The following is a 9,018-nucleotide window of genomic DNA, read 5'->3' as shown; positions in this document are numbered from 1 at the left end:
ATCGCAAATGCGAACATAACAGGGTTCGCAATTGCGAGGCTTTCATCGTAATTGCGATCAGAAGCCTGGGCCAGCAGTTCTCGCATTTGCGAGGTTACCTTCACAATTGCGAAGGGAGTCTGGGAAGGGCAGGTTCGCAAATGCGAACATCTACTCGCATTTGCGAGGTTCAGTGGTCGCAAATGCGACACTTTCCTCGCATTTGCGAAGGAAGCGGGATTGTGAAGGGCATCGCAATTGCGATTGTTCCTTCGCATTTGCGAAGCTCAGGTCGCAATTGCGACACCTGCAGCTGAGTAAAAGGGGCTTAGACGGGATTTTTCATTCATTCTTCATATTTTCAAAACCCTAAACCTTAAGAGGCGATTTTCCAAAGACCAAATCTTCCCCAAATCATAGGTCAGTGATTCCTAACTCTTTTCTTTCAATCTTTTACATCTTATAACAAGATTTTAACCTAGAATCTAGAATTTTTATGGTGAAATTAGGATTTTTGGGTAGAACTTAGGAATTTCGAAAATTGGGGATTTAGACCCCAATTTAAGGTCGGATTCCAAAACTAATTACATATTTGGGCTCGGGGGTGAATGGGTAAAAGGATTTTGGTCCGAACCTCGGGTTTTGACCAAGCGGGCCCGGGGTCGATTTTTCGACTTTTTGTGGGAAAATTTAACTTACGCAATATAATTGATTCCTTTTGCAATATTTGATATTATTGAGTCATTTTTGAATAGATACGAGTGGTTTGGAGGTGAATTCCAAAGGAAAAGTTGTGATTGAGAATTCAGTGGCCTTCGGAGCGAGGTAAGTGTTGTGTCTAACCCTGACTTGAGAGAGTTAGGAACCTTAGATTACTTGTTAAGTGAAATTTATGTGAGCGGCGTATATATGAGGTGACGAGTACTTATGCGCCGCCAATTTACCTGTTTTCCATGTTTCTCTGTTTTTCTTATATTGTCTCATTCCTATGCCAAATTGCTACGTGTTATATTAGTGTTGTTCAATTTATCGTTCTTATCATGTTTACGGATTTTCTGGTGATAATTGAGTTTTTATTTCAAAGTTGAGATTGATATTATGGAACCAAATATTAAAGTAAGGTTTGTACTTGTTATTCTATCTCCCTGTTGTCATTTATGCATTGCATTATGGTAAGGAAGAGTGTTAATGCACAAAGGATAATGACGTGCCATATTGTGAGTGTTAATTAACGAAGGGTGATGTCGTGCCATATTGTGAGTGTTAATTCACGAAGGTTGATGCCGTGCCATATTATGAGTGTTAATGCACGAAGGGTGATGCTGTATCATATTGTGAGTGTTAATGCTCGAAGGGTGATGTTGTGCCATGATATGAGAGTTAATGCACGAAGGGTGATGCCGTGCCGTTTCTATTAATTTTATGGTGAGATTGAGAGTAAAAGCACGAAGGGTGATGCCGTATATTTTTCCTTATTATATTCACTATTTCTGTTGATTCATGGTATATTGACTGCTTCGGTGATTATTCCGTTGTAGTTCTTTATCTTGTATTCCCCTCTGTATGTTCCTCTCCCGACATTTCCTATTTAGTTCTTCATTCCTGTTATTTGCATATACACTGTTAAATTGTACAAGTTGATTTGTAGGTGCCTTGCCTTAGCCTCGTCACTACTTCGTCGAGGTTAGGCTCGACACTTACCAGTACATGGGGTCGGTTATACTGATACTGCACTCTGTAATTTCTGTGCAGATTTTGATACCGGCTCGGGTTGATCGAGATTTTGCTATTGGTCCGTTGTCCGGAGACTCAAGGTAGATATGTCGGCGTTCACAGACCTTGAAGTTCCCGTCTATCTTTTCTGTCCTATTGTGTCTTTCATTCTAATAGTTGTATTTCTTTCAGACTATTACTTGTAGTAAATTCTAGAATGCTCGTGAATTGTGACTCCAGATCCGGGTGGTAGTAATTAATACAGTTTTATAATATTCCGTACTTATTATATTTTATCCTAGTTAATGATTGTTATTTATTGAATGGAAATAAGGAATTGGTTTAACGATTTTCTAACGTTGGCTTACCTAGCAAGTGAAATGTTAGGCTCTATCACGGTCCCGTTGGTGGAAAATTTTGGGTCGTGATAATGTGACTTGCCGGGAGGTTTTGTTTTTGGTTTCGGAGTGTTTTGGGATACTTAGTCCCTAAAATAGGAGCTTAAGTCTTAGGATTTTGACTGTAGTCGGAACTATGTGAAGATGACTCCGGAATGGAGTTTCATAGGATCCGTTAGCTCTGTTGGGTGATTTTGGTCTTAGGGGCGTGTTCGGAATGTGTTTTGGAGGTCTGTAGCTCATTTAGGCTTGAAATGGCGAAAGTCAAATTTTTGGAGATTTGGGCCGGTGGTAGAAATTTTGATATCGGAGTCGAATTCTGATTCCGGAAGTTGGAGTAGATCCGTAATATTAATTATGATTTGTGTGCAAAATTTGAGGTCAATCAGACGTGGTTTGGTTGGTTTCGGCATCGATTGTCGAATTTGGAAGTTTCAAGTTCTTTAGGTTTGAATAGGAGGATGATTTGTGATATTAGCATTGTTTGATATGTTTTTAGGGCTTGACTAAGTTCGTATCGTGTTTTAGGATTGGTTGATATATTTGGTCGAGGTCCCGGGGGTCTCAGGTGAGTTTTGGGTGCTTAACGGATTGAGTTTGGGACTTATGCAATTGCTGGAGCTACTGCACCTGGTGTAATCGTACCTGCGTACTTTGGACCGCAGGTGCGGCGCCGCAGAAGCGGTTTTGACCCTGTCCAGCAGGGACCGCAGGTGCGGCCATAGATCTGCAGAAGCGGAAGAGGAGCGCAGATGCAGGCTCGCAGAAGCGTCCTTTGTTCGCAGATGCGGACTCAGCCCCCTTAAGTGATTTTCACACCTACGATGGGATTTCCGCAGGTGCGGTTGAAGGCTCCCAGAAGCGAGATTTCTGGGCAGAAAAGAGGAAAAATCGAGGGTTTGATTCATTTCTTCCTTTTTGGACTTGGGAGCTCGGGAATTGGCAATCTTTCGAGTAATTTTATAGAGAGCTTTGGGGTAACGATTCCTAACTCGTTTTTGGTTGTATTTCATTAATTTATAGTTGTTTCCTCCATTTAATTTCGGATTTGGATTGGAAAGTTGGAAAAATGGGGGAAGAGTTCCCTAACCGAATTTCTGAGTTTTGATTGGGATTTAGACATCGGATTTGGTTAATTTTGGTACGAGTGAACTCGTGAGTGAATGTGCGTTCATATTTGGTGACTTTTACCCGATTCCGAGACGTGGGCTCAGGGAGACTTTTCAGGACGAATTTTGGAATTTTTATTAAAATCTTGATTTCATTAATTAGATTAGTCTATTATAGTTGTATTTATGATATGTAATTATTTTTGGCTAGATTTGGGCCATTTAGAGTCAGATATTCGTGAAAAAGGCATTTTTATCGATTGAGCTTGGTTCGTGATAAGTGGCTTGCCTAACTTTGTGTGGGGGAAATCTCTTTAGCATTTGGAACTATTGTGATATGTGAGCGCTGTGTATGTGAGGTGACGAGTACGTACACGGGCTAGTTGTTAAAATTCTGATTTTTACTGAGTAGCAACCTATTTTTCTTTTATTTTGAGTTATACTATTTTAATATATTAACTTGTTTTCATTCTTAATTGAGTTATTCCAATATGCGTAGCTATCCTGTTTAGTCTTATATCGTATGTCTACGTGCTTTAACTGCTTACTTGAACTCTGTGAAGTATCTCTAGTTGATTTTCTGCTTTTTCCTTGTTCTTTATCAGTATAGCCATAGAGACCTTACCGTTAACTGTTGTATTTATCGTTTGATCTGTGTATTTACTTTTGAGACTACGGAACGGTGTTCCGGGAGAACTCCCTGCCTTGCATATTTACTTTGGGACTACGGAACGGTATTCCGGGAGATCCCCCTGTCTTACATATTTACTTTGGGACTACGGAACGCTATTCCGGGAGATCCCCTTGTCTTGCATATTTACTTTGGAACTACGGAATGGTATTCCGGGAGATCCCCCTGTCTTGTATATTTACTTTGGGACTATGAAACGCTATTCCGGGAGATCCCCTTGTCTTGCATATTTACTTTGGGACTACAGAACGGTATTCTGGGAGATTTTCCCCCTCCCCCAGTCTTGCATATTTACTTTGGGACTACGGAACGGTATTCTAGGAGATCCCTCTGCATATTTTCGTTTGGGACTATGAGACGGTATCTCGAGAGATCCCCTGTTGTATTTCTGTGTACTGAGCTGTTACCTTTTATGAATTCCTTCTTGTTAAATTTTAGTCTTTATTTTACTGCGATATTTTATTCTTGCCTTGCTTTATTATTATATATACCAGTAGGATCTTGACCTGACCTCGTCACTACTCGACCGAGGCTAGGCTTGGCACTTACTGGGTACCGATTGTGGTGTACTCATGCTACTCTTCTGCACATATTTTGTGTGCAGATCAAGGTACTTCTTATCAGCCCCGCTACTAGCTGAGAGTGGTTGCTGTTGTACGGAGACTTCAAGGTATATCTGTCGCGTCCGCAAACCTCGGAGTCCCCCTCTATTCCCCCCAATGTCATTTACCTTCCTTACTTCTGTTATTAGACTCCGGTATATAGAGATACTAGTTTTCTTTTGTAGTTTGTGGCTTATGATGTTTCGGGTTTTGGGAATATTGTGTATTACTGGAGTGATGGCTATTGTACATGCCAAACGGCATTGTTACCAGTCATTTAGTTACCTATTGCAGATAGTTGTTAAGTTTTACTTCCATTTTTGTTATTTTCGCATTTCGTTAGGCTTATCTAGTCGTAGAGACTAGGTGCCATCACGACGTCTTACAGAGGGAGAATTGGGTCGTGACAACTCAGATGGTCACTCAAATTTCTAAAATTATCTATCAAAGTCATCTTTCTTTCGTTTGTAACAACAAAGTCACTACTTAACTATGTCTATAGCACTCAGAATGTCACTCAACCAGATTTATAAAACTTTTGATCGCCAAATACCTATTTTACCCTGTAAATTATTAACTTTTATCTTTTTCTTTTTTTTGCTTTTTCAATATTATGATTTTTTTCTCTTTTAATCAATATTATGAACTGCCTATAAAACAAAAATATTTTTCTAGCATATATAATGTCAAAATAATAATATAATTAAGCATAATATTCAAGAATATGTAATGTTTTATTTTAAATAATTATTTTCTATAGTACGTGCATGAAATATATATTTTAAAAATTTTATTTTTTTTATTCTCAATTGTGTAAATAATATTTTGAGCTTTTTTGTTAGTATCAAAATTATTATTACAAATAAATTGTTCTAATTAACTTTCTACTATGCTCAATATTTTATTATTCCAATATTGTATATGCTTAAATACTATTTTAATTTTTTTAATTTATAAATAAAATTTATTTATTCTAAGATAAGTCCATAATATAAATTAAAAAGAGAAAAAATTATTATATTAAAAAGCTAAAATAAAGAAAAAGAAGATAAAAGTTGATAATTTAGAGGGTAAAATAGGTATTTGGCAATTAAAAATTTGAGAAATCTAATTGAGTGATCTTCTGAGTGCTATTGACATAGTTAAGTGACTTTGTTGTTACAAACGAAAGAAAGATGACTTTGGTAGATAATTTTGGATAGTTGAATGACTATATGAGTAATGGACTATAATTTTCGCTATAGAATAACTTTATTTTGTATTTACGTAATATTTTCCTTAGTTTAAATTTTATTTTGATTGTTTATAAATTAATTCACGATTCGATATGTATTTAACCCAAGCGGATTTTTTATGTATATACGGCGCTTTACTCAAATAAATTACAATATATGTACATTTCTAATTCTCAAAGTAACTTGCCTTGGTTGTGGGTACATACACTTATTGCTTTGCTAAACTAAATTGGTTATAATTTATGAATAAAACAATATGTAAAATATATTTTATATTATTCAACTCATAAATCATGTTTAAAGAGTAACTAAAATTCTGTGAACAAAATACTCAAGAATAAATATTACACTACGATCCCTGCCAATTTTCGTTCTTTATGATTCTATACACAATGTATTCTATACCAATTACTGACTGCACTAGAGTTTCTTTGTGAGAACTACTACTATTTGTTAGAATTTTATCCTGATTTTCTTATCATATTTGAATTTTACCTTTTTAAAGAAATGACAAAGAATTTAATATAATTGATTTTACTTTTCCCAAAAGTAAAATATAGATGATTTCCATATTTGATAGATCCCCTTGTTGGACGAGAAATTTTGTATTTTAAATTGAGGATCCATTCTTCACACAACAACATCCACAATATAGTCCTTAAGAGAGTTTTGTTTAGGGGGAGAATTTTCTCTTAATATTTTTATGTTCTTTTTTATTTTAGTCGTTCATATGTAAGCCACTTGACCAAAACCTCGTTATAATATTCTCTTATCATATATTTTTTATTTTGTTGTCTGTTTTATCTTCTTTAAGACTTACTTTATTAGCTTTCGGATGGCACTTTTTTTTTCCGACCCCAACACTATGTACAAGGTAGGATGGGCATCAGTCGGTTCGGTTGTAAATATTATCGGTTTAGCGTATTGGTTATCTGTTTACAAATATGGTAAACTGATAACTGAACCGATAAGATATCGGTTATCGGTTAACCGGTTATCAATTATTATCGATTCGGTTATCGGTTTAACCGATAAGATAACTCAATCTAGAGTTAAGCAAAAAAAAGAAGACAATTCACATATAGTATACTAATTTCTGCGTTCTGGCCACTGGCCACAACTAATATTTGAAGCTTCATTTTGACAAATTGAAACAATTTGACAACACTTGCTTCTGCTTCTATACAGTACATCTGCAACTCTTTAACTCTTCTTATTAAATACCTCAACGTAAGTGGGCTCAGAGTAGATGAAAAAATAAAATTCAATAAAAAGACCAAGCAAGAATCCAATTCCAAAGCCAAGAATTTCCAACGGTGCTAAATTGCAAGTCAAGCAAGTTGAGATTCCATTTCCATTAAACAATCAACAACAAAAGGTGGCATCAGATGACAATTAATAATTCTCCAATGCCTTCACATGATGTGAACACAAAATTAAAAAAGGAATGTATAAAATAAACTATTGATATAACAACAACTTTCTATCATACGCCCTATAACTACAAGAAACTTGAGACTGCTCAGAAATCCCATTTCATTACAGTACCCCTCCAAGTTTCAAGAACATCAATTAATTAATTCTTGCTGCAAAAGTCAATTCAGAATACATCAAGAAATTGGAAGTTTCAAAGTTGCTCAAGCATATAGCAAAAGCCTGAACTGTAGACAGTGGACTTTTTACTAGTCAAGCTCAATAACTGAGATCACAAAAGAAAGCAAAAGCTAGGCAGTACAATAGTAGTTAACAGGAACATAAATAATAATTTTTTGGTTTCCTGCCAAACCATAATCAAGAGCAACAAGAGTACTAGTAATTCAATAGTTGTCTAAAGTCCAAACACTGAAATAGTATTAATTTTTCAACAACAGTTGTCCAAATACATTAATAACAATACAAAGTAGTAGCAATTTCACCTTAAGATTAACAAGTCAAAACATAATACTAATAGTTCAAATCCAAGTTAACAAGACAACAAATACTTAGTCCTTATAGGTTTCACCAAATTGCGCTCCAAACAACGCTCAACATGCCTCATTAAGGACTTAGTACCAGTTTGTCGTGCATTGTAACATAAAACAAGATGACAATGACTACATCTTACTTTTCACCATCCATCATCACCTTCTCCAATCCTTTCATAGTGACTCCAAACATGTGAGAGAGCTTTGAGACCACAAAGTCGAGGCATGGTTACACCTATTAAACATAAAAAGAAAAAAATATTAAGTCTAAGTAAATTCTTACCAATGCATATTATGTATTATATAAGTTGAATAATTAACTTACCAAAGTTTTAACTCACAATTATCTAAGATTTTACACATCATCATCGCAAGGTTCGTTTTCAAGTTTAGCAAAATCTATGAGAATATATATTAATATACTCTGGAGTACCTGCAATTCCTTTCAAATATTCTTTAACAGTATTTCTTGCTGCTGTTTTAATAGAGATGGAAGAATGAAAAAGAAAGATTAGAAGTGCTTGCAGAGAAACACAAACGTGGAGAAACATCAAGATTTATTAGAGCAACAAGAAAATCAAAATCGATAAAGAATGTGGGTATCAAGATTTATTAGCATAGTCAGTGGAATAGGAAAGAATGAAGTGAAGCCCTAGCATATGTATATACTTAAGGGTAAAGTAGTAATTTTATTAATCCTTATTGGGTTATCGGTTAACCCATAACAGAATTGACAAATCGAGGCTCGAACCGATAATCCAATAGTAAAAAAATTCTAAACCATTACCGAACCGTTAACCCAATAACCCAATAAATAATTAATGGTTCGGGTTATCGATTTTATCCGATATATACCCAGCCCTAATACAAGGTTACTCTCGATTTGCTAGCTTGTGCATGTGAAACAAACAATTAGCACAAATAGAGTTTGCTTCAATTCAAAGGTATTCATATTTTACATACATGGCATTGAATTTCTAAGTCTAACTTTGGGATAGGCAATTTCAAGGAATACTAGTAAACTGAAGACTTCATTTATTACACCAAAAGACTTAACTTTATGGTTGCTTCATGTTTCCTGGTGTGATAATAATAGTGCTAAGTTGCAAAAATTAGCTTATTTTGAGAAGTATTTTTTTTTTAAATGTGTTTTTCTCAAAAGTATTTTTGGTGAGAAATAGTTTGTGTTTGATTAATTAATTTGAAAAGTACTTCTGAGCAGCAATTAGTGTTTGACCAAACTTTTAAAAATTGCTTCTAAGTGTATTTTTCTCAAAAGTATTTTTTAAAAAAGTACTTTTTGATAATAGAAACTATTTTTTTCCGT

This window comes from Nicotiana tomentosiformis, chromosome 9, assembly GCF_000390325.3.
Source record: "Nicotiana tomentosiformis chromosome 9, ASM39032v3, whole genome shotgun sequence".
Lineage (NCBI taxonomy): Eukaryota > Viridiplantae > Streptophyta > Magnoliopsida > Solanales > Solanaceae > Nicotiana > Nicotiana tomentosiformis.
The sequence above is the reverse complement of the archived record's forward strand: the minus strand, read 5'-3'. Positions refer to the sequence as shown.